This window comes from Anguilla anguilla, chromosome 7 (genome assembly GCF_013347855.1).
Source record: "Anguilla anguilla isolate fAngAng1 chromosome 7, fAngAng1.pri, whole genome shotgun sequence".
NCBI classification, from domain to species: Eukaryota; Metazoa; Chordata; class Actinopteri; order Anguilliformes; family Anguillidae; genus Anguilla; species Anguilla anguilla.
This window is the reverse complement of record NC_049207.1, coordinates 35919160-35942942: the sequence shown is the minus strand read 5'-3', so window position 1 is coordinate 35942942 and position 23783 is coordinate 35919160.

Genomic DNA, 23783 nt, shown 5'->3' with positions numbered 1-23783 from the left:
TAAATCCTGACAAAATATTATGAGAAGCTTGTGGAAGGCTACCCCAAGCGTTTCATTCAAGTTAAGCAATTAAAAGGCAATGCCACCAAATACTAACAAAGTGTATGTAAACTTTTGACCCTCCTAAAATCTGATATAGTACATAAAAGCTGAAATAAATCAGTCTCTTAGCTATTATTTTGAAATGACCTCTTATGAAAATAAAGTAGATATTCTAATTGATTTAACACAGGAAATGTATGGTAACATGAAATGTGTGTATTTGTACAAAATTGAGTTTGAATGTCTTTAGCCTAGGTGTATGTAAACGTTTGGCCTCAACTGTATCTCCATCCTCAGGTTGATCACGGCAACTTGTCAGAAATGCACATGGAACAGGACAGACATCAAAAACTCGTAAAAACCAGCTAAAAACACTAAAAAGCTAAAACGCTGGCGAAAAACTAAACATTGAGTAAGAAACAACAAGCCAACAGACACAACACCTGCTGCCAGTAGCCACAAGAGCAATGCCCCCACAGGCGTTTTCATGCAGGGTTAACAATATTTACAGAGTTTAATCATGATTAACTCTATTCCTATGAGTGAGTCATACTGTTCAGGTTTACAGTGAAGCTATTTCAGAAAGTTGGGCAAGTCTGGAATCACAATTAGGTGATTCTATTTTTTTTATAATACATTTGATTAAACCTCACAACAATGTTTTTGAAGTCTGACAGGAATGCTAGATTCTCCCACTTTTATCGCAAAATCATTTTTCCCCATTTCCCTGTCCTGCGCTGCTTGGCTGCACTCATCTAGTTCTGACAGTTTGTGCAGTGGACTATAGCAGAAGTAGAGTCCAGAGATTCCTTATTAATGAACATGGAAATGAAGATTCTTGGAAAGGCTATTGGGATTGCAGACCTTGTGACCAAGAAAGGGCACACTGGCTTCCATGACAATGAATGTTTCAATTGTTTAATACACAAAGGAGAAAAATATGGTTCGTCCTCATTCAACTTTGGTGAAGAATATAACAGTGCATTCTTTTTCAGGAGTAATTTGGGCCACATGACTGCAGGTCCCACTATGCTTTGCTTTTAACAAGTAATTGAGAGGGTGACAGAAGCATACATTTTTTTAAACTGTATGTAGCTGTGTAGCCTAAATCCCCCCCTGACAGGTCACAAAGAGCCATTCTGTACAGAAATATGTGATACATGATCAAATAGCTTACATTAATAGAAAGGTAATAGCAAATAAGCATGTAATAAAATAAGCAAATAAGCAAATAAATGTAAAAATACAAATTATATTAAATCAATCATCAAACAAAACAAAATTGTAATACTACTTTCATTATAATAATTGAATTGTTACAAAGCACTCTGTGATTTTTTTAGGTCAAAATTCTACAGGGGGCGGGATGGTGGTGCAGTGGGTAGCACTGTCACCTCACAGCAAGAAGGTTGTGGGTTCGAATCTCGGCTTGGGGCCTTTCTGTGTGGCGTGTCCATATGGGTTTCCTCCAGGTACCCCGGTTTCCTCCCACAGTCCAAAGACATGCAGGTAGGCTAATTGGTGACTCTAAATTGCCCATAGGTATGAGTGCGTGAGTGAATGGTGTGTGTGCCCTCTGATAGATTGGCAGCCTGTTTGGGATATGCAGGTATAGATAATGGATGGATGGAAAATTCTACAGGATTAGAGAGCATGTGTGCTTGGAGGTTTCAACATAACTCCTGAAGAATGTGAACACAAAATGAAACAGGCATGAACAAGGATGTCTTGTGACATGTTCACTAAAAGGTAGCAAGATAAGGAAATTTGGAAACATCATTAAGAATTTTAACATAGCTCTGTCGTATCCACTCACACACTGATTACCTGTGCATGTGCATACCACGCTAAAACTGATCACTGTTGTAATTAAACTGTTGTTACAATCAATGATGAACTTCTGTTTCTACTGCATTTCTTTCCCTCCTAAAGAAACCCCCCCTCACCCACGTAGCAGGGCAGGTGCTCCTTTCTCCTGCTTGTTAAATTACAAACTTCTGTGACAATCCATTGATCATCCTACGTTCGTGAAAATGCACTTTTGTACGTCGCTTTGGATAAAAGCGTCTGCCAAATGAATATAATGTAAATGAAATTAAAAATTCTCTAGATAATAGAGCTCCATAGCTTCCGTGAGGTGAAGGTTGTAAACAATAGTTTGGGCTATTAGCATTCAGCCATTTTATCGGGCTGCAGAGGAATTGAGAGAATGATAAGGATATAAACAAATGTTTTTGCAAGTGGTGACGCTTTTCAATAATCCTTCAAATTTTGTGGTTTCCTTAAAGTTTTCATGTATAAATTCAGAGAAATATGAATACTATAAAAAACTGGACATAAAAGTCGTACCTCTTATGAATTGAATGAATTCATTGGATGATATTTAATTCTACAGCAAAATGATGATCCCAAACATCCTTCTAAAGGCAACAAATCAGTTTTTCAAAGCCAAAAACATTAAACATTCTTGCCAGGCTAAGTCACTCACCTGATTTGAATCTAACTGAACATGGCAACACAATTTCTGGCTCAAATTCTGCAGCTTCTTGTGAAGGGGTGATGAAATGTGATCCTTATCGGAATGCCTGATCCACTGAGAGAGAAAAAAAGTATGAAAAAGCTATGGCACTCAGTAAGCTCAAAAGGCACTTAAAAAGCACCCTTCACTGCTAGCACGAACCATTTCAAGCGATTGACGGAGTATGAATGTATGATAAAATATACAGAAGTTTTGGACAAAGCACTCAAAGCTACTTAGTAGCTATGCTAATACCCAAAGTCAACATGCCTCATACCATTGACAAATCAGTAATTCTGCCTGGCTGGTTATGGGAAACAAAATACCAAAGGATGCCAAACTGAACCATCAGTGTCTCCTTGTTAATTTCCTAGTTATCTGAGCTGGGCTTCTCAAACTCAAGAGTTTACATGTGTCAGTGGAGTAAGACTTGGAAATTTTGCCCAAATCAAGAAAGACCTAATTAATTGCTTGTGTGCATGCACTTATGGTTTAGTTTCAAGTATAATTTCCCTTATATTTTCACGGCTAATTTTTACATTTATAAATGAAAGGCTACACTTTCCAGTAAAATTAAAAAAGAAAATGTTGCCTTCAAAATGTCCAGAAATTCTACAGTGCTGCTCTGGAAATGCCAAAGCACTGCATCCTGTGCTTATAGATACTGCTCACTGCTGCTGCCATTTTTACCTCCTGTCACAGCTGCAGCTGCGACTCATTGGTCAAGTATCAACATCACTTTTGAAACCTGTCTCCTCACCCACACACACCCACACTTGTGAAAATAGTGTTTGTGTGAAACAGTCACCTTATACTTTTCTCATGGGACCACAGTCCCATGGTAATCTCTAAATAAAGAGCACTTCCTCCAAGATGTTGCTTCTTCTTAGCCAAAACAATTAAACATGGTCCCATTCTGGGCTTGAATTCAGAGTTGTCAGGAGACACCTGTCAGGAGACACCTATGAGACCATCCCTAAGAGAGACAGTGCTAGGCCTCAGGTCTGGTTACAGATTACTGATAATTACAAATTTGCATGAAGCAGTTGCATAAATGAATGACGAAAACTAAACATTCCTGTATGTCCGATGTGATACGCTGGCACTATACTCCAGTGTCATTGCATCAGAAAAATGCCAGAACATTTCCAGAATTAATGTTCTTGTCCTTTTTTAAACCAACCAAAAATATTTGGCTTTCCTGGATCACATTGTACCATAAAAAACATATTGGATGCTTTGGCTTTCATGTGAAGTACACAGACACATTACGATGGATAATTTAAATTGACATTCTTTGTGGAGCCTATCTCAGCATGCACCACACACCTTTTTATGTTTCAGTTAGAACAAGGACATCAGGGTCAGCCTGAGAAACCAATGTAATTAAATAATCTAATTTTTCATGTTGAAGCATACTTCAAACATTTAGATGCAATAAACCAATTGAGGTGAGGTGAAGTCGGCTCTTCTGAAGTAGAATGGTGAGGATGGATAATTATTAGGTTTTCAGACTTTTTATGTGTAGGGAGAGCTTTTTCTTTTGCCTGGCCTGCTACTGTGAACTAAAACAGGAATAGCTAAAATAATAGAACTAGCGTTTGCATAGCATGCTGCACGCCTGCAGGGAGGTATAGCACACTTATGAAAGGTAAATATATAAGCCCATCTACAGACTAAATATAATTTTGACAGGAATCAGCTACAGCAGGGCTTGGGGACATCATTTGCTGAATGGGCTTGACTACTTGTGAGTAGCGAATGGTGTGCAGAAAATTTGCCAAAGGCATCTACGCACCAAGTTGGTTTGGGTGAAGACTCTGCAGTCCCAGTAAAGGATAAAATTATCAATAAAAATCACATTGTTAGTGTTACAGGCAGTGGAGAACCAGTGCTTTAGGCTCACTAACATTCTGAAATTGCCACATCCCATGGCCACATCCCATCCCATGTGAGAATCGGAACAGAAATAAACACTTAGCCTACACTGGACTCTTTCAGGACATTGAAAAGTTTGAGAAACTGCAATTTTAGCAACTCAGATGCTTGGCAGGGAGTGTCGCTGTTACCTATATGGATGTCAACTCTGTCAAACCTTGCATGGTTTTCAAAATTCCCAGGGCTTGTTTAGCAATGTTGAAAACTTTGGCGCCCGGTAGAGAGTACATTTTAACCATCTTGGCTTTCATATCCCTGATTATAGAGTCAACGATAATCACAGCTGAAAATGAGTGTGACAAGTGGGTGAAAGGTGATTCCCTACAATTATCTTGAAGTAGTACAGGAGCTAAGTGACTCCGTTGGGAATGAGAGGGGAGATCAACTGGGCCAGTGGCACAATCCCAGGGCACTGGAAGCAAAGAGGAGATGGGGGTGGGACCAGTTGGAGACAGAGAGGAGCACTTGGCTTTCAAAGAACAATCATACTAATCCAGGACTCTAAATATATTTACCAGATTACCACATTTTATAATAGAATGTGTCATACAACACTTGCATCACAAGGTATTAATCTACCAAGCAGTGATGTGGGCCAGAACAGACCAGTACACTATCAGGACTTCTACATTTTACTCCTATGAGTTTCGGGATTAATTTTTCCCTCTTCAAGCAGTACTAACAATGAACTAAAGATAGTTGTGGCTGAAGGTTTGTATGTCTAAACAGCTTTTGTTTGGCATGAATGTTGTGGTTCTCCACAATTGCACCAGTTCTAAGATGTATATGGGTTCGATGCAAACCACTGATAAGCCTGAAGAACAGAAAGGCGAGATTACAGTTTGCTAAAAAGCACCTAAAAGAGCCCCAAGAGTTTTGGAACAAAGTCTTGTGGACAGATGAGACAAAGATTAACATGTACCACAGTGATGGAAAGAGGAATGTGTGGAGAAAAAAGGTAATACCACCTCATCCGTGAAACATGGTGGAGGGGGTGTTATGGCTTGGGCCTGTATGGCTGCCAGTGGAATGGGCTCACTTGTCTTCATCGATGATGTGACTACAGAAAGAAGTAGAACAATGAATTCTCAAGTCTACAGAAATATTTTATCTGCTCAGATAAAACCAAATACTTCCAAACTCATTGGACGGCACTTCATCATGCAACGGCACTTCATCGGGGCGACATAGCTCAGGAGGTAAGACCGATTGTCTGGCAGTCGGAGGGTTGCCGGTTCAAACCCCGCCCTGGGCATGTCGAAGTGTCCTTGAGCAAGACACCTAACCCCTAACTGCTCTGGCGAATGAGAGGCATCAATTGTAAAGCGCTTTGGATAAAAGCGCTATATAAATGCAGTCCATTTACCATTTACCATTCATCATCAAGACAATGACCCAAAACATACTGCTAGAGCAACGAAGGGGTTTTTGATGGCCAAAAAGTGGAAAATCCTTGACTGGCCGAGCCAATCACCGGATCTGAATCCAATTGAACATGCATTTTACATGCTGAAGAGGAGACTGAAGGCTTGAGTCAGCAACCAATTAGGAAGTTCATGTTTTTTTTTGGTTTATTGTCTTTTTTTTATTTTTTATACACTTATTTTGTCTCTGTAGTCATGTCATTAGAGAAGAGTACAAAAAACCTTTTTCAGCCAATCTTGATTTTCTGAAAGGCTTTATTGCATTTGTTGGCCAATTATTAACCTTGTGTTAGATGGAAACCAGATTTTTACCTCTTCTTTACCCTTCTATATGTATGTTCCATTTACATTCTATATATAGATGTTACAACCATGCCATATAGCGATAGATTTGCTGTTTCATTGCTTAGCAATGTCTATGAGTAAGCAAGTCAAACCTATGCTGATTCGGAACCAGGAGCTAAATGATCAAAATACGTATGTTTAAAACACAACTCAGCCAATCCCATTGGATTGTTATGCCATGTCACCCCATGTCATTGTTGTGAATTAAGGATGGACTTGTGCATCATAATCTTTCTTTTGTCTGAGCAACGCTGAGTCATTTTACTGTTGTGAACAGGTTCACTGGCATTGGTATGATCTTCCCTGGTTTTATTTTGTTTAATAAAACTTCAAGATACGAGTGTCTTTATTTATTAGCATTGCACATTTGAGCTATTTAACTACAGGTTTAATGGGAACTTATAACTGGACCATAATACATATTTAGGCAATGTAGTTATAAATTCTTCAACACCATTAATTAACTAATAATATGGAAACTCCAGTTTAACCCTTGAGCTATTCAGGAAACGCAACCACTTTAGGACATCAGTTGGGTCGGTGTTTACTATATAATGTTTTCTTGCATTCAAAATTTCCACTTTGGCTTCTCCAACCACAAAATTCAACAGCTCAACGATAGCGCATGCTCTTTGTATATATTTCAGGATGAACATGGACTTATCAAAAACATGGAATTTTTCAAGGGTGATCGACAAAAAATAAAACAGGTCCGTAAGCCACTGACTGTCTGAATTTTAAAGCATGATTTACTGTTTCCTCACTTCTTCAGAAAACACACTTTGGGCTTTATTTTCTAGAATGAATGTCGCACAGCACATGGGCAGAGTCAGTGGTGTGGCACGTGGGAACACTAGTGAATGTTGATATATTCATAACCAGAGGCAAGGAGTGCACAGATCAAAGCGAGCAGCACACTTGGATAGTGGACTGGATTATACTGAATATACATTGAACAAAAATATAAATGCAACACTTATCAATTTCGAATATTTTATTGAGTTCGAAGGTAATAATGAATCTATTTCAGTTGACATTTATGTTTAAGTATTTTATCTATTGATTTCATGTGATTGGGGATACAGATATCCATTTGTTAGTCACAGATTCCCAAAAAAAGATACCATGAAATGAACAGAATACCGATCAGAATCTTGTGTGACCACTATTTGCCGCATGCAACACAACATATCTCCTTCGCATTGAATTGATCAAATTGTTGATTGTAGCCTGTGGAATATTGTCCAACTTCGCTTCCATAGCTGTTCAAATTTTTTGTATATTGGTGGGAACTGGAACACGCTGTCGTATGCGCCGGTCCAGAGCATCCCAAACATGCTCAATGGGTGACTTGTCTGGTGAGTATGCAGGCCATGGAAGAACTGGGACATTTTCAGCTTCGAGGAATTGTGTACAGATCCTTGCAACATGGGGCTGTGCATTGTCATGCTGCAACATGAGGTGATGGTGGTGGATGAATGGCACAGCAATGGACCTCAGGATCTCATCACAATATCTCTGTGCATTCAAATTGCCATGGATAAAATGCACTTGAGTTCTTTGCCCATGGGATATGCCTGCCCATACAAACACCCCACCACCTCCATGGGCCACTCTGTTCACAACGTTGACATCAGCAAACCGCTCAGCCACCTGACGCCAAACACGTTGCTTGCCATCTGGCCTGTACAGCTGAAATCGTGATTCATCAGTGAAGAGGACCATTCTCCAGCATGCCAGTGGCCATGGAAGGTGAGCTCTTGCCCAGTCACGTTGATTGTGATGCCGAACTGCAGACAAATCAAGACCCCGGTGAGGACGTCGAGCATGCAGATGAGCTTCCCTGAGGCGATTTCTGACCGTTTGTGCAGAAATTCTACGGTTGTGTAAATCAACTGTTTCATCAGCTGTCCCTGTGGCTGGCCCAGACGACCCCACAGGTGAAGAAGTCGGATGTGGTGGTACTGGGCTGGCGTGGTTACACATGGTCTGCGGTTGTGAGGCCTGTTGGACGAACATCCAAAATCTCTGAAACAACAGGCTTATGGTGGAGAAATGCCTGCAGTCCAGCATGCCAATTGCATGATCTCTTAACTCTTGAGGCATCTGTGACATGGTGTTGAACAACAAAAAACTCGGCATTTTAGGGTGGCCTTTTATTGACCCCATCATAAGGAACACCTGTGTAGTGATCATGGCTTTTAATCAGCATCTTGATATGCCACACCTGTGTAGGAGATGGATTATCTTGACAAAGGAGAAATGCTAGCTAAAAGTGATATAAACAAATTTGTGGGCAAAATTTGAGAGAAATAAGATCTTTGTGCACATCGAACAAATCTTTGAGGTATTATTTAAACAAATTAAAAATGGCAGCAAAAAGGACTGCAAACTTGTTACAGTGGTGGCCCGTACGGGGGAAGAGAAGAGACAAGAACAAGCTGGAAGGAGCGAGGGTGATGGAATTGCCGCTGGAGCAAGCCCTAAGCCATCTGGCAGCGTTGCAGGAGAGACGGACCACCGCCTTCTTTGAGCTGGCTCAGGGGCAGGCGGAGGATCGGGCTCTCCTGCGGAGCATGCTGCAGCAGAACCCGGCAGGACAGTCACTGCCGACCACCCCAACTGGCAGGTACGCCGGGCTACGAATGCTACGAATGGCAGATGCAGAGGGCGTAGAGGCATATCTGACCACGTTCGCGGCTACAGCGGCTGCCTGCGGGTGGGCTACAGAGGAGTGGGCTGTGCGTTTGCTTCCCCTTCTCACCGGGGAAGCTCAACAAGCTGCGCACAGCCTGCCGGCGTTCTCGAGAGCCAACTTCAAGGACCTGAAGTGAGCGATTTTAGACAGAGGGGGTCGACAAAGGATGATCACGGTCGCTATTTCAGGGCTCTCAGATACGAGGACACCGGCCGCCCCTTTGCTCTGGCTCAGCAGCTCCGAGACGTCACTAACCGGTGGCTCCAGCCAGCAGTGCACTCAGAGTGGAGGTTGTTGAGCAGGACGGATGCATCGAACAGCGGGCTGCAGGCCATTTTGTCCCAGGAGGTTGAGGGGGTCAACCGACCGGTGCTGTACATTAGCCAGAAGCTGTCACAGCGGGAGGCAAATACAGCACAGTGGAGAAGGAGTGTCTGGCCATCAGGTGGGCAGTCGGCGCTTTCCGCTATTATCTCCTGGGACGCCCTTTCATCCTCTGTTCGGACCACATGCCCCTTCAGTGGCGGTGGGGGTATGTGGAGGGGTGGTGTGGTTAGGGCGCCATCTGGGGGCGGAGAGGGAGTGGTTTTGCTGGTGTTGGGTGATGACAATTAATTGCTAATTGTTTATATGCTCTGCCTGCAGTGACGCATCTGCAAATTCCCCTTCCTTATTGTGTGTGTTTTGTTTTGGTTTTTTTGGTTCGTGTATGTGCGTAGTTGGAAGTGCAATAAAACCTGTGTGCGTCTGAGAATGGAGAATTGGGTGGTTTGTGGGGAGAAGGACTGCATACTTGTTACAATGTTTTATTGTGGGTGGTAAAGAGTTGGGCTGTCATTTTTTTTAAATTGAGTTTGAACAAATCTCATAAATAAGATAAGATAAACTTTACAAATGTACAAATTTGTCTGAATGTTTTTTAATATTAAAGTTTGGTTACTTGGATAAGTTTTTCTTTTTTCACAAGCATTTTTATTTTTTGCTTGATTTCTGTTTATTCTTTGTTTAGATTTTGGTCATGTTTTTGAATGGGACTGGAAAAGTAAGCTATAGAAATTTTGTTTTGAACTGATGATGAATAAAATGGGGATTTCAAAGTTTAAAAAGTCTGCCTGTCTCTCTCTCCCTCAAATCGCATCTTTCTCCCATTGGTATCACATGGTGTGTGACAGTGAGCAACTTGGCATTTTGATTTTGAAAATATTTTTGATACACCTTCCATGTAATATTGGGACTTACTATTTTACTATTCCTCAAATACACCTCCTGAAATACACAAATTCTATTCAAACCCAGAGAAATGAATCTGCAGTGCTTAGGCCTTGTAGATGAACTCACATCTTCCCACAATCATCAAGTGTAATTCTAGTCTCCTTTTCCCCTTAGGCTCACTTTGAAATGCAGCCCAAGCGCAAAGCATCAAAACGAAGCGAAATTGACATTTAATGTATTTCACGGTGAGACATCTTAGCAGCTGAGATTCATTAGGCCCTTTACTTCTAAGGTACCTTCACTGGATGTAGACACAGAATTGGGAATAATTCAGCTGTTCAAACCTGAAACCAATTGTAGTAGCTTTGCAATTTATTACTGGACTGACAAATATGATGTGAAACCATAATGATCTGATTAAGAGATTCTACAACATATTTCTGCAGTGTTCTTTGCCCAGCAAAGGAAAGGCCACTGTATTTTCAAATGGCAGGCTGCCTTTACTAAGAAGAGCAGCTCAACGTGAGTGCTGGAATTCCAGTTCTTTGCAATCTCTACAAGCCTAGCAGCCATCTGAGCGACCATGTTACAACCTTGGCTATACCCAAAAACGTTTTACAGTATTCCAGCAAGCTTCATGAAGTTTTATGAAGAAAGTTAAGAGACTCAAAGATTTATACTTTACGCTCACATCACAAATTGTTGAATTGAATTGTGTTTTCATACCAGAATGTATAAAAATATTTAGGAAACAGAAAAAAGCTTTAAATTCCTTTGGGATAGCTTATTTTCATATCCTTGACAATTGTAACCAACAAGAAGCAACTTTTAGAGGCAAACATGTTGACATTTTGCATTGCAGAGTTGCAGCATTCTTTGGAACCATTTTCTGGGACCAAAATGGCTCCAGCCAGAGAATGAGCTTGGCTGTGGCTCTAATAACCTCTTTCTTCATGAAGACCATTTGACCCTAATACACACTAACATAGTGCAGAAAAAATGTAAGTTATTCATCTTTAGAACTTCATGAGTTTTTCCTTCTTCTAAAGTTTAGCAGAATGTGATATTATTGCATTAAGACAATGGTAGTACTTGCTGTTGGCACAAACCTTGCACAAAAACCCAGAATTTTAGCTTAATTAAAACTATAAATGCTTCTCAGGTGCACCTTATGTAACATGTGGGGATTTTTCAAATCATTTTTTTTTCATCAAAATCTACTTGGAAGCACCTTTCGTGGTGCCAAAGTTATAGGGTTTGAATATATAGTCAGTGCACCATTTTAATGAAAACATATGAGCAATTTGTGTTTTGGGATGAACTGCCCCTGGCTCTTTATCAGGGATATATCCACAAACTCCTGGCTCTAAAAAATATTTGTGTGTAACACTGACCTGAAAAATGACTGATAAAGCTCAGATTTGTCTTCCAAATGTGGAATTAATCTAGAGCAGGCTTTATACACTTGTAGATTAGTTCACAGTAAAACCTTTCAAATAGGGACACAAGAAAAGTCTTCGGTCCTTAGTCATGCACTTATCAAGAAATGCAGCTCAAATGTCAGATTGTGTAAATGTTAGGGCTAATTAAGTAATTATGGTCAGATGCTGGCATGAAAACAGATAGAGCCCACATTGCCCATCTCTGAGCTAGGGTGAAACCTATCCGAATGTTAGACTACTTGGTACTTTGGAAGGAGATTAAATATTGCCTGATCATTGGGCCTTATAAAAGAACCTTGCTTTCAGGCAAACAGAGGTCTTTATGGTTGCTGATTTTGTGTTTGTTCTGGTTTTGTTTGTTGTGCAAAAACTCTCTTTTGACTTGATTTTATTAGTGCACCACACGATCAGTTGTGATGCCTAGTACTGCATCACAACACACACACACATACCCAGATAACTCAGAAACTGAGAGACGCCAGCCAAATAACCAATCTGGCTGCAAAACAAATTAAACTTCACCTCAACTCTGAGCCTACCGCTTTAGCAAATAAGCATCCATTCTAACATGGGTCAGTGGACAAGTAAGTGAGCCAGGGACTCAGACTCTAAACAGAAGGCATATAAACAATTAGCAATTAATTGTCATCACCCAACGCCAGCAAAACCACTCCCTCTCCGCCCCCAGATGGCGCCCTAACCACACCACCCCTCCACATACCCCCACCGCTCTCTCCAGTTCTTAAATCCAGGTGTGCAGATGTCTGTTTGTAACTATAGCTGAATGTACAATCCTCCACTGGACATCAGTGTAAGACTGACACCTTCATACAAGTATAGTACAGTTCCATCTTTCCCACTGAGCTCAACTGGCTTAGCTCTGGGTTTCCAAAGGAGAATAAAAGCCCCTCCATCCTGCCAATCCCCAGAAGCAGGAGTGACAATCAAAGAGGGGAAACTGTACATCATCGTTTTGGTCAGCTACAGTATAGTTTTTAGCGAACACTCCGAGGGCCCCAGACAGGGACTCACAGATAGCTCCTCCACTAACCTGCACAGCAGCCTTCTACAGCATTGCAAAATGAGACATTTATCTAATTGACAACGGACAATATAATTTTGAACAAGATCAGACTATTTTACATGAAATAAATGAAAAGTTAAATTAATTTGGCCATAGCCTATGTATGCATGAAAACAAACACAAAACCAAATAGCAGAAGCAAATATCCTATATACAGATCGATCGGGTGTGCGATTATTATTAATGCATGTGATCACGTGGCTGTTTCTTTTCCATGAATCATTTGGAGGATAATAATAAATAAGTGCCATGCAAGCATTAATTGCAGTGTCAAGCGTCACAGGGAGGGGCACTATAGAAGGCAATAACAGGATGAAGCAGTCTTGTTCGATTTGTGCTTTCTTATGCTCAGTCTTTCACAACTGTCCTGGATCGCCCCCTTGAGGTGTCGGGTTTATTATTTCCGCAGGGACATAAGAAGGCATGTTGAGCATGCACAACCAGGACGTGCACTTGCGGTGCGTCTTTCCGCCGTTGTCATTTGCGTTCATGTACATGCGAGCATTATAATATTACAGGAGCCTAGGTAGGAAACTAACTAGCAGAGTTGGCATACATCAGCCCAGCATCCACCAGGTGCTGCCATGAACAAGTATTCGATTGCAAAATTACCATTCGAAAATACGTGTTATTATGAAATAAAATATGATAATATTCTTGTAAAAAGAACAGCCATGAGGTGTGAATTATAAAATTATTTCAAAATAAACCAAGTTTATTATGGCCATGACGTTCTATGAATAAATGTGGATTTTATTCAAATGCCCACAAAAATGCTATGGGTAACAAGAACACCCTGTCCCTATTTACAGCTTGTCACTGAAATGTATTTTGCTCTCCTTTCCTGTTACAATAAGAGCAGCAGTAATTTGACTGCAAGCCATAGTTCTAGTTTGTTCGTCAGTCCCGCATTCGAAGTACACAATATGATCAAAAGTATGCAGACACTCCTTGATCTGGGGCTGTTTTTCATGGTTTGGGCTAGTTCCTTTAGCTCCAGTGAAGACAATGAATGCAATGACATTCTAGATGATTCTTTGCTTCCAACTTTGTGGCCACGGTTTGGGGAAGGCCCTTTCCTGTTTCAGCATGACAATGCTCCCGGGCACACAGCCATATAGAAATGGTTTTGTCGAGATTGGTGTGGAAGAACTTGACTGGTCTGCACAGAGTCCGGTCCTAAACCCCATCAAACACCTTTGAAATGAACTGGAAAGCTAACTTCATGTAAACCATATTAAACATTTCTTCATGTGTTACCAAAAAAGTAACCTCCGGAGTCTAACGGCACTTTTCCACTACCTTGCCATCCTGTACCGTGCCGTGCTGGTCAATGGAGAAGCGCCATAAATGGGGGAGTCTTTTCTCAGGGATTGTATGAGGTTCACATGAGTTGAGTTTTGATTGTGCACACAAACTTCCTGAAGCACTGGCGCAAGCCTTGTTTGTCAGTAGGTTAAACTTGATATAGTGATCCTTTTATGATATTGCTTTTATATATAATGATCCTTTTATGATATTGCTTTTATATATAATTTTACAATTACCTGTTACAATTTAAAGGTTCTTAACACTGATGATACTGATGATGAGTTTGTGTGGAAATTCATGGTTTCAATAAGGTTATCAATATATTTAAAGGTTTTTATTGTCTTAATTAGAAACATTTTGTTAGTAATTTTACAGTCAATGGGCATATTTTTACAACTATGTAAATGATTGTCATCTTGTGCTACTATAAGTTTGAATTAATTTTTTGTCATTTTACAATCAAATGATGTATTTTCAAATTACGGATGATGTTTGGCACCTTGGCTGCCTGACTTTTTATCGTATTTCTGATTATGGTCTTTAACATTCTTTCAAATTTAAGGTTAATGTTTGACAACCTGTGCTGCCAGACTTTTGACTGTTAATTTAATGTTTGTTTGTTTTTACAGTGTAGCCAACAGTAAAGCTTGTGCATAAACATCATGAAGAAAAACTCTATTCTCAGTCAGATGACTGACAAAGCACTCTTCTTTCAGAAATACATGCACTGCTTTATTCCTAAGGAACATATTAAAAAAATTATATTTCATGGCCAACTTGTTGGCCAGTGGGGAGCAACACCTCTTCTACCATGACACTCGGCTCAGGCGCAACCCTCATTCCATGCTGGAGAGATAAGGATGGTGTCGCTCTGGACACCGTCTTCACCAGATAACTGGCTCAAACAGCCAGACAACAAAAAAACCACAAACTACACCACTAAACAGAAAACAAACATAAATAGGTAAACTAAACAATGCAATATTAGCAGAAGGGAAATGGGGAAAAAACATTAAAAGTTCACAAAAGCTCAGCAACCGTGCCACCAAACTTTAAGCATGTACCATAGATAGGCAGAGATGAGAGAGATGAGATACGAAAATCACATTTCTGATTTGGTGAATAAAAAATATTCACAGCTAGCATCCATAATTTAATAAACTATTCAAATGACGAATATCTTAATAAATCTACTACATAACTATTTTTGTTGCCTAACTGACCATAATAGTTATGTTCACCAAATCAAAAGTAGGTAACATATTTAATAAGATTTACATATAATTCATGTTTTTAGGGCATTTTTGTGTGGTTTTTCAGCTTGGTATTGTAGGACATGCTTTCTAAGGCCCAGATATAGTAGTGTGTGAAAAGACTATCAATTGCTCAGGCATGCAATCAACTTATATTGCAATGGTAGTGCCTTGGAACAAGTTCCTTGCGAGTTACCTCTGCCAATCAGGATCACAGAATGCAGTGCTTTACATGGAAGGAACAGCTGCTCTCTTGTGCTCCAAACAAATAGGTGTCCTATCTTGCCATTAAGCATGAAGATGTACCCTGAGTACAAGGAGTAGACTGTCTAACAAACACATGCATCTACCACAGTTTACCTGCAGGGGGCAGCACCAGCATGTTGCATGTTATCATACAGTGGCTCTGTAGCCCTACCCTTAAATAAAGAAGCTTCACCTGAAATTCCTCAGTTAATATCCGGCGTCTTTAAAAAAAAGCTGACCATGCCTCACTGTCAAATTTATATCACCACTTTTAGTGCCTTACCAACAGGCCCATGGGACATTCAGTTGTGGCAGTAAAAGGTCAGTATTGAACACTTTATAGAACAGATACCAGTAAAATCTTACTGTTTTACTTTGGGTTTAAAGACAAATCTCAATTTGCAGTTTTGTTATGATGATTTAAAGAAAGAAAAAAATATAAAATTCCCCAAAACTGGTACCATGGTCATTTAGAAACAGGCACATTCCAGTTGTGGAATTTATTCTATTTTATTAGGGCCAAACAGGTCAGGGTGGTAATACAATACACTAGGATGTTTTGGATGCACTCAGATAGATGGTATTTTCCACAGTTTGGGATATGCTTTATGGCTTTGGATTGTACTTCATCACAACATACTTTACTTTCTAGTCTGACCATAACTGATTTCCTAGACTGTAAAACGGTCCTGAAATGCTGTGCTTTTTTCCACGAGAGTTAGATTGCGAAACATAGAAGATGGCCATCAGTTTGTGAACATTTGTGTCAACACATAATTGAACATTAGCTTGTGAGTCTCGGTAGGCAGGTATACGTAATTTAATTTTCAGTAAGTTAATCACAAATGGAGCCTAAGGAGGCTTTCAAAGTCCCGTTCATTTGATTAGTGTGAACACTGTGTACCATACCTGGGCACGTATCAACAAACCGTGTCTGGGTCCATTTGAAAAGGTGGTCTCGAGTACGGTTCAAGTGTACTAATCATTACTAATGTGAAAGCTGAGCGGCGGGGGAGTGGGGGGGCAATTGGACTCAGGCATGGTACGAAGCAATCGTACATAATATGAAAACGCCCTAATAATATTTGTAAATCACAAAGGTATGACTGGACTCACACAAAATATGGTAGTAGCTATCACCTTTTGCCTTGGTGTGTTGGTTCAATTTACATCTATAAACACGTTCCATTGATGTAAGAGTGAATTTAATAGTAACTGGATATTTGCTTGTAAAACAAAAATATGGTTCCCTGATAGATTAGGCCTAGGGGAGAGTTGCCATAAATGTAACGCTTCATAAATCTAACATAGTCAATTTCATAATGCAGCTAACATAGCTATTTCAGGCTTGTACCTGTGTATCTCAGTCCTCTACCACTTCTGAAAGGAATGGACCAATTTGATAAACTGGGGAAAATATTTCCACAAGTTTTTGAGTGAGCTAAGTAAAAATCTGTTCTGGTATTTTTACAAAGTATTCACAATAAATCAAATCATACATAATTTATGACAGATAAGTTATCTGTCCTTGAAAAGTTTTTGGTCTTTAGAGTGTATTCTAATGGGATATATGGATGACCGAAAAAAACATGATGTCCCCGTCTGTATCAATGTAACAGCTGTTGCAGTTATGCCTCCTCTCAATTTTTATAACAAACAACATGCTTTTTTTTTGCTGTTATACGTTTACAGAATGCCATCTAAACAGAAAACGAGACGGTTAGTAGGGGAGACCAGGACATTTTGTTCCAGCATGTATAACTCAATGAGTGTTTATGCATCTACTACTATATCACTGAATGTGTGAGTTAATGTCAATTACAGAGAGTACCACTGTTACAACCTACCCCACGATTGGGGTGAGTTGTAACACTAGTTAGGGATGGATGTAGCAGGAACAGAAAACTGGCTTAAATCCGGTCCACACAGTGAAATACACATAAGAACTTCAATGAAAAATGGCTGAATAGGCCAAAAATACATTTGTGACAATAAAACAAATGAACAATAAAGCATTGTTTTCTTAAAAATGAAACAAAAAAGTAATATTTCCAACATCTTTAACACATGAGAACAAAATTAATTTTTTAAATTAATTTTAGTCTTTTTTGTAATGTCACACATTTTTAATCATTCTATTTTTCAAATAACATCAAATATACGTATTCTTTTAATTATTGTTTAATCTCTATGCTTAAAACAGTCTTTAAAATTCAGATCTTAAAAATCTGTGCCATACACATTGCTTTTCTGTCACACTGAACTTGAATCTAAACTTAATATCTCTTTACAACCCAATTGGACATGGGTGTGATGTCTGAGTGTGTGCATACGATGTGTATAGTGTGTGTATGGTGCAGGGAAAAACACCTCCATGAATTGTGGAATAGTAAGGATAAATAAACAATGCAATAATTGTCAATTTTAATAATCCTCACAAGTAGGCACCAAGGCATACAGTAGATATAAGTATATTATGCAGCGATCAAATGGTATAATCAGTCTTATAATTAATCAGTCTCATAAAATTAATAATTAGATAATGATTATGAATTTTCATACTAAATATTAAAATAATAACCAATGTTGTAACAACAAGCATAAGTTCTTTGAGGTGGTAGGCTCAAACATTTGTCCGAATAATAATCAGACCGATGGTTTAATAAAATAGAATTTATTAAACAAACAACAAACATCTCAACTAAAATCTAACTAAAAAAATAAAAGCTAAATAGAAAAAGAAATAAAAGGGGACTAGACTGTTTAGTGTGTGTGTCTAGTCATGTGTGTGTTCACCAGCACATATGGAGCAGGGAACAAAAGCATTGGAGTGAAATTATGAATCAGCTTTCAGCATGTGCTGCTAAACCTGGCTTGGAAATCAGGAGAATGACATGAATAAAAAGCTACTGAGGTTAGCTAGGTCTAGCTAATTTCAGTGTACCTTTGAATATGACACCATATACCGAAAGAGTACATGTTCATACATGACACTGTGATAGAGAGGTTGTAATTTATGAGAACAGTGGGGTGGAAAAGACAGGAGCACCATCCAATTTTCCCTCCAGTATTCCATTGCCTTCACTGAAAGATGGGAACTGTGGTTATCCAGCAGGAATGAACACCTTCCTCTCAGTAGTGACCTTTGTGTGCTTGACAAAATGTTTAAGGAAGATGATTAAATCTTACTCCTGCATCCTCCCAGAGGCATTACCACTCCTAAGACAACCTGGTGGTCCATCGTGCACAAAACGATCCTGATATTTATTGTGTGGACAGACGGAGGCTGGGGAATCGGAGATAAGACATTTCCCAGTGCATTCTTAGCACTTGCAACTCAAACCAGAACACCCCTCTCTCCAGATGCCATCGCACTGAATTGTTTGGTAGCTTGGCATACAATTGCTTGGTTGGATGCCTGGACGATTGTGATGTCCGAAAGCAGAGACGTTCACGTCACTGGTGTTTCTATGGAAAGCAATGAAAACTAATATTTCTACATTTCCAGCAATTGCTGTATTTCCAGGACAGAAATCGTTCGCACATCAGGAGCTGCTTTGTTGCGGGTGACATAGCTCAGGAGGTAAGAGTGGTTGTCTGGCAGTCGGCGGGTTGCCAGTTCGATCCCCCGCCCTGGGCATGTAGAAGTGTCCCTGAGCAAGACACCTAACCCCTAATTGCTCTCAACGAACTGATTGGTACCTTGCATGGCAGCCTTTCACCGTGTGTGTGAATGGGTGAATGAGAGGCAACAATTTTAAAGCCCTTTGGGTAAATGCAGTCCATTTACCATTTGTGAAGGTCAACTTAATTATGTGTGGTAAAATGGAAACACATTCAGAAAAGCAGCAAGTGTTGTAACTTTGTTATGAGTCTTAGTAAGGTAATTCACAATATTTCACCATTCCGTTCCCCCTATGTTTCCAAAGGAACACAGTAGCACAGCACACATTTTTTTCTATCAACATCTCATGCATTTGGGCTTGCTGAAATGTGAGAACTGCATATAAAGTTTTCTCACATATACACTGCTTTGTTGACATGAGTTGGCTGGTTAGTAGCAGGCTATAGCCACTGGTTTCATAGTAAAACTTAGTTTTCAAGAGCTAACAGGTGTATATATGCTTAAAATACTAACACACTAAAATACTAATATACTAAATACTAACAAAGAATACAAAATACTAGCATAAATCATATATATAACAATATATATGATTCTTACTCTTTACTTGACACAGCTTAACTACTTTGCACCGTTTTTCTCTGACAACACACCACTTAAAATTTCACAACTCAGCAATTCAGGTTTCATAGAAAAATCCAAGTTTCCCAATGGCAATTACAACTGTGTTGGGTCGTTCATGTGCACACGATATTTCCGACTGCACATGAAGCATTAGTGTTCTGTAATTGGCTACTTTGATCAGATTTTGCAATTGGTAGATGAAGCTAAATGGCCAACTGGGAGAATTATTGATTGTGGTACTAGAGCATTTGTGATGATGTAATTGGCAGGAAGAAGAAGAAGGAAAAAGTTCACAATGCCATAAATGTGAGGGCTTTTTTGTGTGGATCTGTGAAGTTGTTTGTAAATTCTGTCCGTTTATGTAACGTCAGAAGGTACAGAGGTTAATGTTCTGAAGAACTGAGTGTCTGTCTTTGTGGGAACTCATATTATTGAAATCCATTCCCAAACATTTCATATGCAAACTACACATGAGTATCGTTCATCTCCCAGGGAGCACAAAACCAAATACAGGCAGTATCTAAACGTCTAAAGGAATGGAAATCTAGGTGGACAGATGTTTTCACATAAACTGACTGGTTAGTTGTATTTACCACTAATTTTACTCATGTTTTACCGTGATATAGTCTGGCTATGTCCTAGCCAGCTATAAAACTATCACATTTCAACCAAATCTAGCTGGTCTTTCACCAAACATTTAAATAGTATATTTAGCCTACCATCTACACGTTCTGAGAGAAGCCAGCTAGATTTGACTGAAATGTGAAAGTTTTTTGCCGGCTAGGATATAGCCAGGCTATATGGTAGTAAAGCCTCAGCTGAATTTGGGTTCAGTTGGGCTAAACTTGTCCGTTTATGTCAAATCATCTGTCAACCTAGATTTGCACCCCTTTAGACGTTTAGATTCAATCTATATTCTGACTGGGCAACCTTCTTTAAAAACATGAGAAAATGACAGCATTAAAAAACGTCTTTTTATTTCAAAGCCGTCCGTGGTCATTTAACTATGTAGGTGTAGGTATAACTTCATTCCCTTATGAAATATTGACATTCAAATTATATAAGAATTTTCAATGCGTATGCTTTCACAATCGGGGATCCATGATTTTCTTAAAAAGTGACGATGGCTGACCGCTGCAATGTTTTCTACTTCTAACACCGCAGTTATAAATTAATGTTAGCTAGCCCAATCTAGCCATATCTGACATACAAACAATGAGTAGGTCTGTCATGTTTACACCACCCCCTTAAAAGTACGCTTACACATGGGCCTTTGTGTTTGACACACTCATTACACATAATATGACTTTTAACAGTGCTGTTTTATTTATCGTTCAATAAGCGAACTCATCTAGGTCATACGCTTTCTTTGTACAATATGTCTCTGATTATGTAAAACTTGTCCTACAGTATATGCCCATTCTACAGAAAACATTGTTTAAACTGTTTAATTAAATGATTTGTGGTCATTTCTTTGGTACTACTTTTATTTTCTGTTATGCAAAGATTGATGGAAATATGTCTGTGTGTGCTATCGTAATGTCAAATGTCTATTTGTCACAAGTGTTTGCTAGTTTTGGCAGTCAAATTGAGCGGTGAGCCGAGATTTGACCTTCTTGCTGTGAGGCGACAGTGCTACCCACTGCACCACCATGCCGCCCATGCTGCTACCCAATGTTTCCTAAATTATTTTAAGTAATTTGGCCCTGTATTTTCATCTTACTGCCATTTATTGCCATTCTGGGCACAATAAAAGGAGCCTCCCCAACCCCCAATCACTTATTACACTGTAACCCACATCATAAAACCTTTTTTTGTACTTTTTATGCTTATCCGGCCTCATTTATTTTTGCATGAAACAATTGTATACACTCAGCTTTCAGAAAAAGTTTTAAATATCCATATGTAATGTACTTACATAGCATTCATTTTCGATACATACAATATTGGCTCCTTTGTCTATGTACATGAGTCTGTAATCCAAACGCTGTTAGCTAGATCAATTCTCAACTCAATCCAACAAGAATCCATTTAGAACATGGTTGGTTTATCTGACCACTCCATCCTCTCTTTAGTACAGAAGTATTTTGTATAGAAAGTTTGCTCATCTGAACAGTGATAGGTTTACTTTTAAGTCAATTAAGTTACAGAATGAATTAAACAAGATTATAACCTTTCAAATGAGCTCTCATTGGTGTCAATGGGTCCAACCATTTCCTAGTAATCCAACTGCGTACTGCCAAGAGGGCTCTGCGTCATGAACCTTGTGCTGATGGTGAGTGAATGCGGCCATTCAGAAAGCTACACTGGCCGAGGACTTTGAAGCTTCTTCTGGCTGAGATTGGCCAAATAGTTAATTACATGTCTGACAGTATATATGTATATATCCATCCATCCATCCATCCATTATCTATACCCGCGTATCCTGAGCAGGGTTGCGGGGGTGCTGGAGCCTATCCCAGCAGGCATTGGGCGAGAGGCAGGAATACCCCCTGGACAGACCAGCAATCTATTGCAGAGCACACGCACCATTCACTCACACACTCATACCAATGGGCAATTTAGAGTCTCCAATTGTGGGACTGTGGGAGGAAACCAGAGTACCCGGAGGAAACAGACACGGGGAGAACATGCAAACTCCACACAGAAAGGCCCAGGCCAGATTCGAACACATGATCTTCTTGCTGAGGCAGCAGTGCTACCCACTGCACCACCGTGCTGCCTTATATGTATATGTACACCTATAGGTATCACGATATGTCAAAAGCAGTTGCCTTTGAAAATGATATGAATGATACAGTAGCCTATCACTCACCCTAGCACAAATCTTCAATCTCCACGGCAGTTTGAAGTATTTACCCCCTCTTGCTTTCTCCTCAAATTCTTAAATTTGTTTCAAGCATGATCCTGATTGGTCCCTTATTTGTTGCAAACTGACAACCCGTAATGGGTAGGGGAATCCCCTGTTCGCGATAGTAATGTGCAACCTAGTGATGCCACTGATGGGAAATATATTGGGATGGCAGGTATGCCATCCCGCCAAGTTACGCCTTGGCAGGGGCATGCCCCACACCTATACAGCACCGAGAGTTTGGCACTTTTCAGGGTTCCCCACAGAAATAACCACAACAGCCACAGACACTCAGCTCTTAAAAACATTAAATTCTGTACATTCTCACCCCATTTCAACAGACAGAATTTATAAACAACTTCACATGTCCACACAATAAAGCCCCAAACTAAGGGGATTTTGCGTTTTCTCCTTCTTCTCATTCTTATTTTTCCTGCCGCCTATCCCACTAACAACATGTCTCCCCATTGGACATTTTACAGACACCAGCCAAATCTTCACCTCCACGACCCAATCAAAAACTTGCATACACACGCAAAATACCCATACCTTTTTACTCTGAAACATTTCCAGTTTAAACAGCTAGTTTGCCTGTGGTCTAGTGGGCAAGGTTACAATCTTGGGAACATGGGGTCCTAGGTTCAAGCCCAGCTACGAACACGTTTCTTCAATCTGCTTTCACCCTCACTAATAATTGTCTACTACTTCTCAATTATTGCTTTTGCACCATATCTACCCGCCGTTCACCGAACGTATACACTGCATTATGACGTACCGTCTGCACGTTCAGTTATTAACCGGCTACAATATTGCAAAGCCATATGGATTCAATGGAGCTCTTCTGTGCTTACTGGCCTGTGTTCTTCTTTTATTTAAAACCACGGACAGGTTTGCTAATGATATTTCACGCATTGCATAGCTATGTCATGGTGCTGCACTAACAAAGTCACAGACTGGTAAACCTCCGGTTGAAGGGTTGAATCCCGCCTCGCCCTCAGGCAGATGATTTCTTCTTTTACACTAACGTTTTCTTATGCTTATATTTGCTTTACCAAAACTCACTCACGGCCACCCATATGCATTTCATGACGGCAAATGTATTCCATTTATTAAAAAGTTACACCAGTTCAGCACTATGCCATTTCTACTAACTATATTTCTTCACTTGAC